The following is a 20,051-nucleotide window of genomic DNA, read 5'->3' on the forward strand; positions in this document are numbered from 1 at the left end:
GCCTACTTTTTTTTTAAAGTGCATTGTTAAAGAAACACTTGATAAGAAAACTAAAAAAAAAAATAAAAACAAGATTTTAAAATTTTGTCAATTTAACTAAAAGTGCATGACCATATCCCAGACTTAGTAAAATTGTTGTAACTTGATAGGATCATGTCATTTTTTTGTGTGCTTTATATAATATTACACAAAATATATTTATTGCAATTTTATGGATAGTTATCAAAACTTGACTGCATATTTAAACCATTTTATAACACATTTATGTAGAGGAAGCGAGAGCAAAATAGTAGAAAGAAATAAAGTAAGTAGTTGCATAGATCATTTATTTATAGTTTTATCATCTGGCTTTAGAAGGAAAATAATTATTTGAATGCTTTTCCAGACCCTACAATACAGCTGGAATATGCTAGAATAGCTATTTCTTAAACTGGCATTTGAGGTCCACTGAGAGAAGACAGACTTTTAGGGGTCTAGGTATTCTATAAGAATTTTTTTAGTTTTATTAATATAATAAAGTAATATTTCAGCATATTTTTCTTTTTTTTTCTTTTTTTTTTTTTTTGAGACAGAGTCTCACTCTGTCACCAGGCTGGAGTGCGGTGGTGCGATCTTGGCTCACTGCAACCTCCACCTCCCAGGTTCAAGTGATTCTTCTGCCTCAGCCTCCCGAGTTGCCAGGACTACAGGTGCAAGCCACCACGCCCAGCTAATTTTTGTATTTTTAGTAGAGATGGGGTTTCTCCATGTTGGCCAGGATGATCTCAATCTCCTGACCTCGTGATCCACCCACCTTGACCTCCCAAAGTGCTGAGATTACAGGCATGCACCACCGTGCCCAGCTGAAACTGAGTTTCACAGAATGAAAGTTTGCTTTGTAAGTCAATATTTACTCATCTATTGTGTGAAAAACTGTATTCTCTGCAGTTTGAAAAGATTTTTTTTTCTTTACAAGAGCCCATATTTTACTCAGTTGTGAGAACCACCAAATCAGAGAAATGGATAAGTAGCAAAGTATTAAACAATATGAATGATTAAAGTAGAATATATTAGCATATACAGAGAGTGACAAACTTTTTCTATAAAGGGCCTGATTATAAATATTTTAGGCTTTGTAATTCAAGATTCAAAATGAAGGATATTGAGTAGGTATTATATGACAGGAAAGAATCACATCTTAAGATTTTTTTTTCAATCACTGAGATGCATAAATACCATTCTTCATTGAGAAGACATACAAAATAGGCAGTGGGGCTGGATTTGGCCAGTAGATTTTAGTTTACTGACCATGGTATACCCAAAATGATTTCAACTGATACGAATTTTAGAATTTATTACTAAAATTTCCTTTTTTATGCCTTCCTTAAATATGTTCCTGTTTGCCTAGAACAGTGCTGGTTTATGGCTTTTCCAACACATTCATTATTATTCATGCTTAAAAGTTAAATTATGAGGTCACCCTAGTTATCAGAGTCTTTCCTTCTCGTTGACCAGCTTCCCATTGACTAGTTATGTAAAAAATCTCACCCCTAGATCACAAAAGTTTGACTCTGTAAGAGAAGCAGGTCATTGTGCACAAAGTCCTCAGGCCACTGGAAAAAAAGCTCATATCCTAATGCGGTAATCATTCTCCACTTAAAAAGTTAAAAAAATAAAAAAGAGTGTCTTATTCTAGAAGTGCCCACTTGGGATTAGAGGTGGGAGATTTGCTATTTTCTATTGGATCAAAAACTTTAACATACTTGTATTTAAATGTTATGGATAAGTTCTCATTATATTGTGTTAAATAAAAAAATGGTATGAAGTTTCATATCTAGAGCATGATATGCACAAAATAAAAAGAAGAAATACTGTGATGAACATAACAGCATTCTTGGAGCTTATTTATAATTATTGTTTGTGTTTTCCAAATTGTATACAATGAATATATTTTATATTAACAATATGAAAAAGTGGACATTTTGATAATATTTTAAAATTATGAGTAGTTCAGTGAATAAACTTAAAAATAGTAAAAGACACCACTTAATGTTAAAGCATTGGACATTCTTTATCTGATCATGCCCCCAAAGAAAACTGTATTTCAAAAATGTTAAATTATCATTCTCTTATGACGTTTCACATTAGCTATTTTCTATCCCAGCAAAGTGAATGATATGCTAAATAACTTCAGAGATTGTTTTTAAACTAATGCAAAGGAAATAATATTCATGTGAAGGTTAAATGTGAACACTTTCAACTTGGTAAATTAAATGTGAGGCTTATGTTTTGAGGGAAGTATTATATAGCACACAATCATACCAAAAAAAAATCAACTACTATAATAAACCTATTAATTAGGTGATCAACATAGAAACTATGAATAGGTGCTTCAGCATATTCACTGGATATTTCTATTTGGATTCACCAGTATGACTATCTCTAAAGCCTCAATCTGGGAATTATTATAGATTTCAGCTTTGTTGTAGATGGGACGAGTTGATTTTGTTGAACCTCCAAAAGTGAAGCTATTGAAAAAACTACTATATAAATCTATATCTAGTCTGAGAAACAATATTCTCATTGACTAAAATAATCTGGAAATATAGTTGAAAGCAAAAAGGATAAATTATCAGTTGAATGGGACAGGTACTGGGATACTGTCAGTCCATAGATGATTAAGAAATGAAAAATGGCAATTGAGAATAATGCTACCATGTGGAAAATTTGCTTCAAGGCTACAGATGTTATTGGCAAAAAGAGGATGAAATGGATGAGCAATCTAGCTTTTATCTAGAGAAAGTCAGCCTCCAGTGAACCATCTTTTTTTGTATGCCCCTGCTATGTCAATTACTGGGGTTCAGAGAGAGATGTTTAGTATACTGCCTATTGACTTCTTTCCTTAAATTGCCTAGAATACTCCAAACTCATTATTTCTATTTTTCTCTATATTTTATTAGATGAAAACAAATACTGTGACAGGTGGTTTGATTTTTCTCTCTGCTTGGGATTTATATGTGCTTCTCAGCCAGCATTTTGTTATCCTCAGCTTTAAAGGCTCTAAGTCATTAGAGAATCGCTCCCACTTGACTATAAATATAAGTCAGATGATTATAATGACAGTGTCACAGGTGGAAAAATAATCTTCATTCTATTGTAATCAAGCCCAACACTGACAAAGAATCATACATTGCGTCGGTGTTTCAATTAAGATGAAGGTACCAATTTATACTTTAACTCTTCAAGAAGGGCAAGAAGAAATGTATACAGAAGAATATCTTCAGGGTTAATTTCAACCTGAGTTGCAAATATAAAATCCTGATTATTCAGGATAGTGAATCAAAGCTGAATTACCGGAAGTTAATTTGGATTCAGCATTTGCATTGCTTGCTTTCACTGGACTCACTACAAAAAAAGGACTTGTTCTCTGGCATACTTGTTCATGCACACCATGGTGGGAAAGAATTCCTGGAGGTATCACTCTTCTCACACAGATTTACAATCTCCAGCATGGAGGAATTAGGTGGAACGGATATATTTCACTCATACCTTGGTCAACGTCTATCTAGGAAAGTCTAGATGTCCCTATTAACTAAACATGTATTTGTATCTGTAATTTGATTCTGTTTTAACCAATATGAAGTCCTGCTTATAACTGTGTGAGGCAGAGAAAAATTTTTAGGCTAAGATTCAAATCAGAAAGCATGCTGCAATAAGCAACATCTTCTCAAGGATGTGATACCAACTCTTAGTCTTCTCCAGGTGTGATACTATCTCTCAGTCTTCTCTGATGACCAATTGGAAAAGTCATCTAGGAAAATGGTCACCATCATTCTAGCTTTTAAAGATGTTTATCCTCATTATCAAATACATAAGAATAATGTAATTAAGGAAACACTTTCTAAAAATGTATCATAACCTTGCAGAAAAGTTGCTCATATCTTTTTCCTGAATTTTTTTTGACTTTGTGCATTTCTTCCATGAAATGTGGGTGCAATTTATTAGCTTAACAAAAGTAAGTGAGACATATACAATGCTGGATGTTTGGGTACAGTGGTGAGCAAGATATGGCTTGCTCCTTCTCTTATAGAGTTATAATCCAGGTGGGAGGTAATCTAGAGGAAAAATTATCAAAATTAACAAGAACCACATAACACTTGGTACTTGGTATGTTCAAAGAAAATAAAGGTTCTTTGGACTAATGTGTGGGACATCTATCTTGAATTTCTGCAGCAAGAATAGCCACTGAGAGCAAGAGGCATCCACGATCAGGAATGATAATGCACAGTTGGGAGTAGAAGGATGAAGAGATTTTCAGGCAAAGATAGCAGCATATGTAGGCTGGATGATCTGAGAGAATATGAAGAAGAGAAGAATTGAAAGTGGTTTTTGATGGGGAAATGATAGAGAAGGAATGAACATGAAGGAGGAGTTTGGGGAATGAAGGATGAGGGTGTAGGAAATTAAATGTATCAGGGATAGTGGTAAGAAGATTAACCCCCAAGTGGTTGCTCTCTGTCTTCCTTCCTGGAAAAATATCTGAATATTTTATGATTGAAGAATTGCATTATTTGGTGCCCTCTCAAAGAATTGAGACAGTCTAAGGTTGTCTCTATAGTTGTGAGAAGTACAAAAGTTCAGGGTCTATCTCAGCAGCTGAAAAGCCTTCCCTCATGGAACTAAGTGGTTATTCATTATGCCATCCAGGTTTAACACTTCTATTCATTCATAGCTGTGATGGTTAATACTGAGCATCAACTTGATTTGATTGAAGGATGCAAAGTATTGATCTTGGGTGTGTCTGTAAGGGTGTTGCCAAAGGAGATTAACATTTGAATCAGTGGCCTGGGAAATGCAGACTCACCCTAATCTGGGTGGGCACCATCTAATCAGCTGTCAGCATGGCCAGAATATAAAGCAGGCAGAAAAACGTGAAAAGCCTAGATGGTCTTAACCTCCCAGCCTACATCTTTCTCCCGTGCTGGATGCTTCCTGCCCTTGAACATCAGACTCTACATTCTTCAGCTTTGGGACTCAGACTGACTTCCCTGTTTCTTAGCTTGCAGATGGCCTATTGTGGGACCCTTGTGATTTCATGAGTTAATATTACTTAATAAACTCATATATATATACACACACACACACATATATACGTATACATACACACACATATATACGTATATATGTGTATATATACACATATATACACACACATATATATACGTATATATACACACACGTATATATACATATATATACGTATATCTATGTGTATACACACACACACACACACACACACACATATGGTCTATTAGTTCTCGCCCTCTAGAGAACCCTGACTAATAAACTAGCTTAGTCTGTTCAGGCTACTATCACAAAGTGTCATAGACTGAGAGGCTTATAGACAACAGAAATGTATTCCTCACAGTTCTAAAAGTTGGAAGTCTGAGACCAGGGTACCAGCATGGTCAGGTTCTGGCGAGAGCTTTCTTCTAGGTTGCATTTCTTTTGTTTTACTGTATTCTCAGATAACTGAAAGAAGATGAGAGAACTCTCTGGGGTTTCTTTTACAAGGGCATTAATACCATTTATGATGGCTCTACTTTCATGACCTAATTACCTCCCAATCCTTAATACCTTCATATTGGAGATTAGGATTTTAACATATGAATTTGGAGGGAGGCACACAGACATTTAGTCCTTAATAATCCCCTTATATCATAGATTCCTTGATGTCTTCTTGGCCACAGCTGTGACTTGGCTCATCTTTGTCTCTGCTTCCATAATTCCTATTGTGGCCTTAGTTGTTCTTTTTAGACAAGCTTCCTCCAACAGGGTACCCACTAGCCACATGTTGCTATTTAAATCTGAATTTAATTCAATTAACCTTCTCCAGCATGTGTTCCATTGGACAGGCTTGTTACGTTCTGACAGTAGACAGAATGATTGAGTGCATAGACTGCTGGTCATCCTACTGGCTGCTTTCAGGTCATCCTGCTGCCATCAGTTGAGTGCAGGATAAGGTGAAACAAAGTATGATGATACAACCACAGGAAATTCTTAAATCTGCTGCTTTGGGCCATAGAAAGAGATGACAGGCATTATATCTAGTAAAAGTGACATAGATAGATATGGTTATAAATAAAATCATAGTGACTGGTCTGTCTGAAGCAGCTGGGGAAGCTGATAAAGAAGGTTCTTTAAAAGTCAGCATGGAAAGATTAAGCGGAGGTAAGAAAACCAATAAGGGGGAAGATAAGTATCTCAAGCACAGGGAACAGTAATGCTAAAGGTGAAATATATGTAAACAGAAAAATCAGAGGTAGTGCCTGCAAGTATTCAGAATTCCTAGAGCACAATGAGAAGAGGGGCAGGGTCCCTGTCATCCTATAATACAGCAGTTTTGTAAGTGCTCTGCTTCTTAGCCCCATTTTTCACATCCACGTTGTGTATGATTAAAACTCCCTTCCCTACTGTTAGATACATCACTAATGGTGGACATCTGTTCATTTCATCAACCAAGCTTTTCTTCTGCCATCTCTTGGCAAAATCACCTCAGTTTTCCTTTGCCAGCTGTCTGTGGTTAAGTGTCTCTATTTTCCCCTGGCCACATACTGGGTAGGGAATTCAAGTTGGGCCAATTTGATCCTCTCTCCAATTTGGAGGAGAACCCAGAGGCAGAAAATGGTTCAAGCTGATTGATTCTAATTGTAAAGCTCTAACCATTTTCCTTATCTCAGCAGCCTTGAGTCCCAGAGCTGTTTCCAAGGGGCCCTGAAAGAGTTTACCTAGCATCTGCCTTTTAGTGAGCATTTTAATCCAAAACCTGGAATACCTGCTTAATGGTATTGACTATAGGATCAAAAGCATGAAAATGCAGAAAACAAATGCATATTCCCAGCATTCTTTTCACATTGTTGTATCATCTGACCTCTCCAGTTGTATCTGCCCCAATGTTTCCCATGGCTACTCTGCTCTAGTTACTCATGTTTATTGTTTCTGAACTTGCCTTTTATATTTAAATCACTAAGCCATTTTTACACGTTATTCCCTCATCACAAAACATGTGCTTCCTGAAAACCTACTCAAATCCTGCCCATGGTACAAGGCTTACATCAATCTTAGATTCCCTAGTACCAACTTTGATTGTTTCAACTCAAAAATCATCTCTCTATTCCTCGAAACTCTGATTGAGGAGAGAAATATCATTTTTTCATTTATCCTTTCCTATATGAGACAGAGTTTTATAAAACACTCTTAGTTTCCTGCCTCATATTCCACTCCTCCTCACAGCAGAATGACTTAATTTGTGGATGAGAAACAGACATTAGCCCATTTTATTTCTTGAATCCACACCTTTTAAAATCAAAAGTATCAAATAAAAACAACAAAACAAAAAATACAACAAAAACAATGACAAAAATCAAAAGTATTGACCACAGCGGAATAATTCAATCTTTCACCCTCCTTATTGAAATATTTGCTTCTTGTATTTATATCCCATCTTACAGAACTTGTAGACAGAAAATTAAAATGTTTCTCAGTATCTTTTCCATATCTTTTATTATGCAAATGCTAATGAGAAAATATTGGCACCCAAGACTCTGATGGATAAAATCCTTACCATGATATCTTGTCTTTGTTTTTGAGGTCTCCATCTTAAGAGAAACTATGTTCCAGAACTAAATGATTTCTAGAGTGACACTACATGTAGTTATAGAATAATTCTTGGAAGTAATTGAACACACTTTCTGCTAAATCATTCAGTATTTCAACAATTGCAGTGTTCACTAATGCACTAATGTTGAGTGACTGGTTGCAGATTAATAGGTGTTTTTATTTACTACTCACAAAAAGGTACTATGATTTATAGTAATGCCAAGAGTCAAAAAAAATAGATCATAATACTCTTTTTTGAGACTGTTTCACTATTTATGATATAATTTGACATAGCTTTGAATATGTGTTTCAGAATCTGTAATACTTAAGAATTAATACCCATAGTGTTTCTTTGAGAATAATATAAATTAATATATGCCAAAATTTTATTTGTTGTAAACATTTTTAGAATCACTACTTATCTTATCTTACATCTTTTACTGAATTTATATAAAGAAGTAATTCCACTTACATCTCTAAGCTGGGAGAGAAGAGGTGGCTGTTTTATTCTGCCAAAGGGAAAAAAAAAAAAGACTGTTGAGCTCCTTCTTGAAATTTTGTGTGAATTTTGCTTAGCCACTCCTGTGTTGTAAAATTAGTCAGTAAGGGTATCATATATGTCAAAACTTCTTCCATCTAAACTTAAGTAGGCTAACTAAGAGAATAAGGTCTCTGATTTGCATTTTGCAAAAACGGAACTCTACTAATGCAACAGAAGCAATCATGACTTTGAGGATACTCTTTCAAGGAATGATGTACAGTCAACACTGTCTTTTACAGCCAGCACAATAAATGATCTACAAGAGAAAATTTTAAATGACATTTCTACTGTAATTCCCATATGCCTTCTCTGTTGTTCTGGATATTTAATTTTAACACTAGACTTTCTTCTTCAGATCCTTTTTTCTTCTCTTCATGTTTTAATTCAACATGTATGTATGTCTACAGTAAAAGAAAGGTAAAGTTTAAACATGTGATTATTTGATCACTCTTGGGTCACTCTGTGCAATTCAATTACAGCTAATTTTCAAATTAAAATAAATTAATTTAGTATATTTATTAAACACACACGTATACATATGTATACGATTTTCTATATGTATGGAACTATTCCAAGAGTTTTATGTTTATTAACTTATTTAACCTTCAAAACAATCTTATGTGAATGAATCTTATCATCTTACTTTTCAAGTGAGTAAACTGAGACACAAAAAAGTTCAGCAAATTGCTCAAGGTCACCAACAGTGGATTACAAATTCAAACCCAAGACTTTGGCCTCCAGAGTCTGTGCCCCTCGCCACTATGATTTACCCTTCATTTATTAATAAAAGTGAAGTCTCATTTGCTCCAGCTCTTCAGACGTATAAGGGTAGGTGACTCTTTACACACAACCTGTCAGAAGCTAAAGATAGACTTTCTAAATCTCTGAATGAATGTATCTTTCAAAAAATATTTTCCATAAAACAAACACATTTCATTATCTTGCATAATCTACTGCTGCTTCAGAGGCTGGGAGAAGCTGACTTCAGGGGTGGTCCCAGGTGAATAGGGTACAGAGCTTTGTGGAACTGCGTCTTTGCCAGGAGTCTTAAAAAATTCTGGAGATTCTGTGAGCACAGTTTTGTGGCCTATTTAATACTACTGGGTTTCTGTAAATTACAGCTTCTATGTCTGTTTGTTTATAATCGATATGTTGCAAATTTTAAAGCTGTGATTGATAAAAATTCAAGATATCAGGTTTGCAAAAAAAATAAACTCAGGTCAGTCAATATGAGTATTCAAGTCCTAGAAATGTGTGTCATATGGTCAAGTTGAAGTTGAACTTGATTGTGGATAATATTAATTTACTAACTGAATACTCACTAATTTGAAGAGGGAAGGTATAATTTTTATTTTTGTAATCCTAAGTATGAATTCTGATGGCCTTTATATTATAGGATCAACAAATAGACAGGCTTTCCAGCTAGATTCTAAGTTCCAAGAGGACTTAGGACAACCTGTCTACATTATTCAATATTATATCACAATAAACTAACCCAGTTTATGACACATAGTTGAAGCCCAGTAAGATGTGAAACATGAAAGAAAGAAGAGAAGAAGGCAGGAAGGAAGATAGCCTTTTAACTAATTTACAGAAAGCATCATTGAAAATGTGTTCTTAACTGTAGGTTCTATAATGTAATTATCCTCTAAATTAATGGCCCCCCAATTTTTATTGTGAGTATGTTCAGAAACTTCAGCCTGTTTTAGAAAGGATTTATTCACAAAATTACTTCTTCATTCTAAACTTTCCCCTGTTATATTGTATAAAAAAGCACTTTGCCACAAGCATCTGTATGCATCTAGAATTTCCATAGGGACAATGTATAAAACTATTCTAGTTAAACACAAGCTTTCTCTCCTTTTTGATTGTGAAAATTTAACTAACTTCTACTATTATAAAACGGAGATAAATATGAATCATATTTAAAGGTTCTAAGACAATGAATACAATAGATTCCACCTAATTAAATTTAGATCTAGGCTCTAAGAAAATTCTGGTTAAGAGTCTCAAACGCAAGTTTGAGTTATTCCATATTCCAGTCAACATTCTCTTTCCTATCCCATTCATTCAACTCTTTAAAAATGTTACCACATGTCCCAGATCCTCATCCAAGGTTTGTTTGGGGTTTTTACACAAATAGTTTTTGTCTTCTAAGATAGAGGCTCTTTTCTATGATTGAAGACATGTCAGCAACTAGAGACTAAGCGGGCTCTTTGGGTCCATTTTGCATTCATGAACCCCTTCAAGCCCGTTGAGAAAAAGTCATCTTGTGATCCTAGCATGACTAATTTATTCTGGGTTGTGGTTACAACACTAGGGGCAAAAAGAAAAAAAATCAAATTCTTAGCTTTAGATATTTTTGCTTTATGCTGTGCCACCATTGGAGATTTTTCTAAAGGCTAATGAGGACAGGACTTGTTTTACACAAGGTTTTCTTGTGAATATGCAGTGGGTGGAGGGATTTGAAGGTTAATGCATGAACGGAGTTCAGTTACCATGCTTTTCCTTGTTTCCAGGCATTTTAGCTGAGTTATTTATACATAGATGCATTAGATGTCCTGTTATTTTGAATAAGTGTCTATTTTTAATTAGGCAAGGTACATAAGCATTTTAATTAGATATCTAAATACATCATCTAAAAATTTTCCCCTCAGAAAATAAAAGAATTTCATTCCTTCTTTATTAAATATAGGAGTAGTAAAATCTTATGAATAGATTTTCAGCTCAAGAGATTGGAATCTTTTTGATATAATACATGCACAGATTATTTCCTCTTAAATTTATCTAAGCTAATGAAGTGTATGAAAGTAATAAAATTAAACCACAACTTGTTAAGTGTGCTGCAGTACCCCAACATGACCAAGGAAAAAAACTTTTACGTTACTGCTGGTGCTCTGAATTAGAGCCTAGTTCGTTCATTTGCTTTATTAATTCAATGTAAAGAATATAACTGTGTGTGTGTGTGTGTACTTCTGTTTATATGAGATGAAATGAGCAACAGTATCCTGCTCTACCACCGGATTACTTTAAATGGAGAAAACGGCAATTGCTTTTGCACGAACCTAATAGCTGCAAAAGTTATTGCGGTTTTTTTCTATTACTTTCAATGGCAAAAACCGCAATGACTTTTGCACCAATCTAATATTAAACTAGGGCATAAAAGTAAGAGAAAAGATCTTTAACCATCAAATTGGATACTAGATCCTGCGCTTTTCAAAACATCGTTAGCATATCTAAATCTCTAGGTTTTCTACATATTTTAATTGCAATCAACCAACTAAAATGTATTGTGGTATTGCTCATAATGCTTAGTTTTCTTAAATAGAAGTTAAACTCTGAATGAAATTATGGCCATGGCCTTCTAAATGGGAGTGGTGACGGGTGTTGAGGAAGCATGGCTGTGAAGCCCAGCTCTTCCACTCATTAGCTGTGGGGCCCAAGACAAGTTACTTAACCTGTTGAAAACTCATTTTTCTTATCCATGAAATGGATACTGGTTTCCACTTTGTGTGTGTTTTGAGGGTTGTAAAGAATATAAAGGGGGATTTGCTATCAAGTGAATACTCATTAAGGGTTAGTTATCATTTTATCATCTTTGCTTTTCAACCATTATTCCCTTTGTCTTTTTTGTTTTTTCTTATTTCTATTAGCTCAGCCTTTAACCTAGACTGGCTTTATTATTGTATCTTACTCATACTTAGTTTACAAAAGCCCCATTTTACTCTTTTAATACTAGTCAATGGGAATCAACTTGAGTCATCTACCTACTAAAATCCTTTGTTATGTATGGAGTACAGCACATCTTCAATAATTTTTTATCATAAATTAAAAAAGTATAAACTCCAGATTTATTGGTTAATGCAAACAATTTTAGATACAGGTTTTTGGAGGAATCTGCAGGGAAGACAAAATTACATGCCTACCTTCTTAGGGTTTTCAACTGTGCCTGAGAAGTAAATTGACATAAACTGATTAACAGAAGTAAAGCATATAAAATTATTTAATGTAAGTTTTACATGACATGAGAATCTTCAGAAGGAAATGAAGACTCAAAGAAGTCCCAAACCTAAATGCTTTTATACTAGTTTCAACAAAGAGAGGCAATTGTGAAATAGTGACTAACCTATGTAGAGAGGCTAAAGAAAGATAAGAATTATTTTAACAATCTGTTAGTATAGAATTCTCTCAGTTTCAACTTCACTTTCTTGATGATAAAAATATTACACTCCTTCTGGTATGCAGAAGACATCTTTTATATGGGGTATTTATCACCTGCTTTCAGGAAGAAAAAGAGGAGGGTCAAGAGCTCTCTTCTTGAAACTCATGATTTTTTAAAGTGCTCAAAATAATCCTTATGCCAAAATGGCATATTTTGTGGTAGTGTATTCCACCACCTTTCAGATCTAATCAAACTATCTATCTATCAATCTATCTATTATCTATCTATCTATCTGTCTGTCTGTCTGTCTGTCTATCTATCTATCTATCTACCTATTTATTATACTTTAAGTTCTGGGGTACACGTGCAGAACGTGCAGGTTTGTTACATAAATATACACATGCCATGGTGGTTTGCTGCACCCATCAACCCATCATCTACATAAGGTATTTCTCCTAGTGCTATCCCTCCCCTAGTCCCCCACTCCCTGACAGGCCCCATTGTGTGATGTTCCAAACCATCTATATTTTTATTCACTCGTTCAGAAATTTTACTGAATGGGTCTTGAAAATCAAATGTGTTTTCGTGAGAGAATATTTTTCACATTGTCTTTGTGTAATTGTGTCTTTTGTATGATCTTATTGAGATAACTTTCAAATAACTGTGGACTTTCTGATAAGAAGCAAAAGTGACCATACAAACTAACTGAAACCTAAGTAAATTATGACATATGTCAGAATCTCGGCCAGGCGCGGTGGCTTACACCTGTAATCCCAGCACTTTGGGAGGCTGGGGTGGGTGGATCACGAGGTCAGGAGTTCAAGACCAGCCTGGACAATATGGAGAAACCCCATCTCTACTAAAGAAACAAACAAAAAAAACAATAAAATTATCCGGACGTGGTGGTGGGCTCCTGTAATTCCAGCTACTCGGGAGGCTGAGGCAGAGAATTGCTTGAACCTGGAGACGGAGGTTGCAATGAGCCGAGATGGTGCCACTGCACTCCATCCTGGGTGACAGAGCGAGACTCTGTCTCAAAAAAAAAAAAAAAAAAAAAAATTCAGGCTCTTGAAGTATCTTCTCTCTGATTCATGGCTAAAGTTTCCCTGTATATCAGAAATGGAGAAGGATGTGATTTGGAGAAGCCTAATACTCTCTGGACAGTCTCTGGGAACAAACATCATTTATTTTGTGACACTATTTTTAGAAGACATCCTTTCTCTCCTCATGGTCTAGTTCAAAGAACATCTCCTCTCTGAAACTATTCTGGATGGTGCAGAATTATTTGTTTCTTCATCTAAATCCTTACAGTATCGTCTCTCTCTATTAAAAAAATACTTACCATATTGCATCTTAGTGATTGCTTCAATCCATGTATTTACCTTACTAGATTATTTCCAATAGCTAAGAAATTATATATTTTTCTCCTTTCCTATGAGGGCACCCAGCCTAGAAACCCTCTGCGAATATTTATTTAATTGACCTGTTACTGTCATTAAGTTAGATGCCAGGTTACTCTTAAAAATTAATATGAAACCTACAGTCAGAGGGAAATTTTTTATGTGCCCATTGTGGAAAATTTTGCCAAGAGTAAGAATTCATCCTGGACTACATAGATTGGCATGAGTTAGGGATTTAAGAAATATTCATCTAGGATGAAATTGTAAGCATATTGTATTTATATATCTTCATTCTCCCTAATCTTTGCCTCCTTAAATAGTCTAATATATTATGCATGTAATCAGAGGTATTTAGTTCAAATTCCTAAGTTAAATTGAGTTGTTTTCATTTTTTCTTGTGGCTGCAGAATGTGTATTTATTAATAACACAAGAGAAGAGTTCCCAAAATGTACTCTGGTCACTTACCTGAGCTGCTTGCTCAGGTAAAACCATAGGTTGCTGCAATTTTTTTGTAGACCCTTGGGTTGCAAATAAACCAAACTTATCTGATTTTAAAAACTTTAAAAAATTTTTTATGGGATTATTCTTAAGAGTGAACAAGGCCTCCTTAATAACAGAGGCAATTAGATTCAATCAGAGGGGTCTTTTACTACATGGAATCAGGATAATATCAAATTAAACCATTTCATATCCTCTCTTGATGCCTCTGAAAATTTAGTTCCCAAATCTTATTTTCTCAAGGAACTAATGATATTCTGCAAAGTGAAATGTCTGATTTTTCTATTGGAAAAAAAAGGTAAAATATACAATTAGCCTAACCTAAATAATTGATGATGACAATTTTTTTTCTTTTTAGATTTTGCAAGGGTATATCAATTTACCAGGCACTAACTAGATTTCTATAAGATCCTGTGACTAGGTCTTACTGCTCTGTAGATAGACAGCAGAATATTTATGAAGAGAAATATCACTTTCATGCTCCATGTTAGAAAAGCATCCATTTGTGTCTGCTCCTCTCCCTTTATTCCCCCATGTATATGTATATATGGATATGCATGTCTCATATAAAACACTAAAACATCCTACCTCTATCGGTTCAGCTAATTTTGTAAGATATAGCAGCAGCCACAAATATCATAAGGAGATATTTTTAGATTCAGATGCTGAATCAAGCCAGATATTTCATGTTCTGCGTGCAGTATGTCCACGTGGAACTGAAAAGCATAGTTTTGGTGTTTCCTGGAGTCCCTTAAAATGAAATAAATTTAAAGTAGGCTTCAAGATCAGTAGAGACATCTTTTTATTTATTTCTGTGTATATGTGAACTCCCAGTTTGCATAAAGACGTATCATGCATACCCTGTAATGGCTCTCTTATATTAAGGAATTTAAGGACTGATTGTATATTGCAGAGAGAGAGCCAATACTAAGAGGACATAGCAAAGCACTTTATTTTGGAGTAACCTGGGTGATAGGAATAAAGATCTGAAGCTATGTTAAATAGCTAGAGGAAGGAATAAGGTAACCATCATTCATGGGAAAAAAATAATACTTTTGTAGTATAGAAAAGTTGATAATTCATTTGCTTGTTATTTCCCATGACTATTTGAAGCTTTCTATTTCTATTTAGTGTATTTTCTTATTCATTAAGTATATATAGTGTTTTACCGTGTCCTAGATATCATGCTAGATGCAGACAATACAAAAGTGTAATTCCTGCTCTTGTAGAGTTTGCAGTCATTAAAATGTGTGTGTCTACGTTTGCATGTGTGTGTGTGTGTTTATGTACTTGTAGTAGTGATTAGAGATTCGAGAAGAAAAACAAAAATACAAGGTGCTTTCAAATAGCTAAAACAACAACAGCAAAAATAAAAAAATCTCGTCTGGTCCAAGGAGAAAGAGCTCCCTGAGGAAGTGACAGTTAGTGTGAGATTAGAGGACTGATACGGTTTGAAGTTGTCTCCAAAAAAAGCATATGTTGGAAACTTAATCCCCAATGCACCCGTTTTGGGAGATGGGGCCTAATGGGAGGTGTTCCGGTCATGAGGGCTTCACCCTTTTGAATGGATTAATGTCAGCTATGAAAGTACTTGAAGCTGTGAATTTGATCTCTTGCTCTCTTATGCTTCTACCAGGGGATAAATGAGGCAACAAGAAGGCCCTTGCCAGATGCTGGCATCTTGATATTGGATTTCCTATACTCTGGAACCACGAGAAATAAATTTCTTTTCTTTCTAAATTATCCAGTCTGTGGTAATCTGTTATAGTAATACAAAATGGTCTAAGACAAAGACTGAATGAGAATTGATCATGTAACGGTGGGAGGGAGAAAAGCAGTGTAGGGGTAGAGATAATATACTAGACTGGAATCTTGAAGCAAGAAGGAAATTGGCCTATTTAAAAATCAAGTTGAGGGCATTCTATCTGGACAATAGTAGCAGCAGGTGGCAAGTTTGAGACAAGCTGGGAGCGTTAACTATTCATGTACTGCAATGCCATCTTAATATGAAAAAGAGACAAAAGAAACAACACATGTACATGGTTTTAGTATGTACTCTGCTTTTTCTGGAGTCGACCTCACACATACAAATTACCATAACAAATTACTGGGTATTTTATAAAACCTTTGCTGAAACTCCCCAGAATAATTGATTACTTCAAATCCAGTGTTGCCTTGATAATTGGTATATATTTTCCTGCATTTGTTCATTTGTTCAACCCATTTGTCTAAATACCAGTACATTCTGGAGACTATGCTAGATATTGCTGTAATGGGATAAAAGGGTACATACAACAGCCTTCTTGCTTTCAGGAAGGTTATCTTTCACTGTTTTGTAGTTTTTTAAACACACTTTTGTTTGTTTGTTTGTTTTTGAAATGGAGTCTCTCTCTGTCACCGAGGCTAGAGTGCAGTGGTGCGTGATCTCAGCTCACTGCAACCTCTGCCTCTCAGGTTCAAACAATTCTCCTGCCTCAGCCTCCCACATAGCTGGAATTACAGGCTCCTGCCATCACCCCTGGCTAACTTTTTTATCTTTAGTAGAGACAGGGTTTCCCCATGTTGGCCAGGTTGGTCTCGAACTTCTGAACTCAGGTGATCCGCCCACCTCGGCCTCCCAAAGTGCTGAGATTACAGGCATGAGTCACCGCACCCGGCCTTAAATAAATTTTTTTATTTTAGAATATTTCTAGGTTTACAGACAAATTGCGAAGATGGTACAGAGAGTTCCTTTGTATCCCATACCCATTTCCCCCATTATTACCATCTTTTATTAATTAGTATGATGTATTTGTCATGGTTAATTAAATAATATAGATACACTGCGAAATCGGCTACATAGACACATTACTAAATTTATTTATTTAGAACGTAGGGTCCTGATGTCTAAGGGCAGGAGAAGAAGGTCATCCAGTTCCAGAAGAGAGAGAAGAGAGAGTGAATTCACCTTTTGTATTAGTCAGTTCTCTAGAGGGACAGAACTAATAGGACAGATGCATATGTGAAAAGAAGTTTATTAAGGAGAATTGACTCGAACTATCACAAGGTGAAGTCCTACAATAGGCCATCTGCAAGTTGAGCAAGGAAGCCAGTGTTGGTTCAGTTAAAGTTCCAAAACCTCGAAAGTAGGGAAGTAGACAGTGCAGCCTTCAGTCTGTTGCCGAAGGTCTGAGAGCCCCTGGCAAACAACTGGTGTAAGTCCAAGCATCCAAAAGCTGAAGAATTTGGAGTCTGATATTCCAGGGCAGGAAGCATCCAGCACGGGAGAAAGGTGAGGGCTGGAAGACTCAGCAAGTCTGCACTTCCATCTTCTCCTGCCTGCTTTAGTCTAGCCATGCTGGCAGCTGATTAGATGGTGCCCACCCAGATTGAGGGTGGGTCTGCCTCTCCCAGTCCACTGACTCAAATGTTAATCTCCTCTGCAACACAGACACACCCAGGAACAGTACTTTGCATCCTTTAATCCAATCAAGTTGACACTCAATATTAACCATCACACCTTTCCTCTGCCTTTTTGTTCTACCTGGGCCCCCAGTTGATTGTATGATGCCTGTCCGCACTGAGGGTAGATCTTCCTCACCTAGTCCACCAAATCACTTGCTAATATTCTCTGGAAACACACCCCAAAATAAGTCTTTGCCAGCTATCTAAGGATCCTTTAATCCAGCCATGTGGACACCTAAAATTAACCCTCACAATTGTTATTAATTAAAATCCATACTTTATTCAGATTTTCTAAATATTTACCCTAATGTCCTTTTTCTATTCCAAGATACCAGGTTTCGTTTAGTCCTAGAGTCTTCTTAGGGTCTTTTGGCAGTGAAAATAGGTTGGACATGCCTTGTTTTTAATTATCCAGAAATTGTGAGGTCCTCTGGTCAGGTCTTTTGTAGAATGCCCATCGATTGTTATTCGCCTGATGTTTTTCTCATGATTAGACTGGAGTTATGTGTTTTCAAAGGAATATCACAGAGGGGAAGTTCCATTTTCATCCTGTCCTCAGGAATGCATTCCAACAGCAGGCTTCGCTGTGGACATTGACCCAACTCACCTGGCTAATGCAATGTTTGTCAGGTTTCTCTATTGCAAAGTTACTCTTTTTCTTCCTTTCCATATTGCACTTTTTGGAAGCTAGTATTGAGCACAGTTGGGTTTTTTTGAGATGGAGTTGCACTCTGTTGCCCAGGCTGGAGTGCAGTGGCACAATCTCGGCTCACTGCAAACTCCACCTCCCGGGTTCAAGTGATTCTTCTGCCTCAGCCTCCCGAGTAGCTGGGACTACAGGCGTGCACCACCATGCCCGGCTGATTTTTGTATTTTTAGTACACACGAGGTTTCACCATGTTGGCAAGGCTGGTCTTGAACTCATGACCTCGTGATCCACCCGCCTTGGCCTCCCAAAGTGTTGGGATTACAGGTGTGAGCCACTGCGCCTGGCCCGAGCACAGTTTACAATTAAGGAAAGAGTGATTGTGCCCTACCATTTTGAGTAGAGTATGTAAATTATTTGGGATTCATCTGCATGGGAGATTGTTCTTTTCTTTCTTATTTATTTATTCAATTATTTATTCATATCAGTATGGGTTCATGGATGTTTATTTTATACTTTGGGTTGTAATTCAATATTATTTTAATTATTTCGTTGCTCAAATTATTATAGCTTTGTCCATTGGTAGCTCTTTTACTGGGTCTTCGCTTCACTTTAACTTACTCCTACACTGTCATTTGAAATTCAATTTTTTTCGTCCATGATCACTTTGGCCAAGTCTCATTGCTCTTTCCCTTCTTAATTATACCACTTCTGAGATAAAGACACCATTAAGACCAAGCAACTGATTCCTTTCTTCTTCTTTTTTTTTTTTTTTTTTTTTGAGACAGAGTTTCACTCTGTTACCCAGGCTGGAAGGCAGTGGCAGGATCTTAACTCACTGCAACCTCTACCTCCCAGGTTCAAGCGATTCTCACGCCTTAACCTCCTGAGTAGCTGGGACTACAGGCACCACCACCTTGCCTGGCTAATTTTTTGTATTTTTAGTAGAGATGGAGTTTCACCATGTTGGCCAGGCTGACCTCAAACTCCTGACCTCGTGTGATCCACCTGCCCTCAGCCTCCCAAAGTGCTGGGATTACAGGTATGAGCCACCGCAGCCAGCCTGATTACTTTCTTCTAACAAGCAGCTAGAACACCTGAAGCCTCCAGGTGAGCCAGCACTCAATTCACTAGGCTTCTGACCTGATTAGAAACGATTTCCTTATAAATTTCTCCATTCTTTGTCCTTTTGAGAAACACTTATGAGTTCTTACATTTCTAATCAACCTCTATATTAAAAACTCCATGTCTTTCCTCTGGACTTTTGAAGTATTCTACTTTTAACTGTGTGGCATTTCCCAGAGAGAATTTATATTCCCCTCTAGATTTAGCTACTTAGGTTAGGAACCAAACATCATTTTAACATTTCCTTTTTCAAAATAGCATTCTTGAAAATATCATAACACTTCTGTCAATCTCTCTGATTATTAAAGACTAAATGCTCATGGGGTATGTCAGGAATGAAGCTTTGTTTTTAGTTTTCTAATTGATAAAATACCTAATTACAAATATTTTATTGTATATATTTTCTCTTATGAAACCTATTCAGCTTTTAATTTTGATGTGAATTTTTTTCTTAGCTCACCCGGGATTGGAATTTAATAAAATACGTTCTTTCAACTCTGTTTATGGAGCAAGAGATTGTTTTGATTTTTTATAGTAGACATTCCCTGAAGAGCCAAAAACGTTCAGGAAATGTATATAAACAGGCTCATCATCTT

This window comes from Pan troglodytes, chromosome 3 (assembly GCF_028858775.2).
Source record: "Pan troglodytes isolate AG18354 chromosome 3, NHGRI_mPanTro3-v2.0_pri, whole genome shotgun sequence".
In the NCBI taxonomy this organism is placed as follows: domain Eukaryota; kingdom Metazoa; phylum Chordata; class Mammalia; order Primates; family Hominidae; genus Pan; species Pan troglodytes.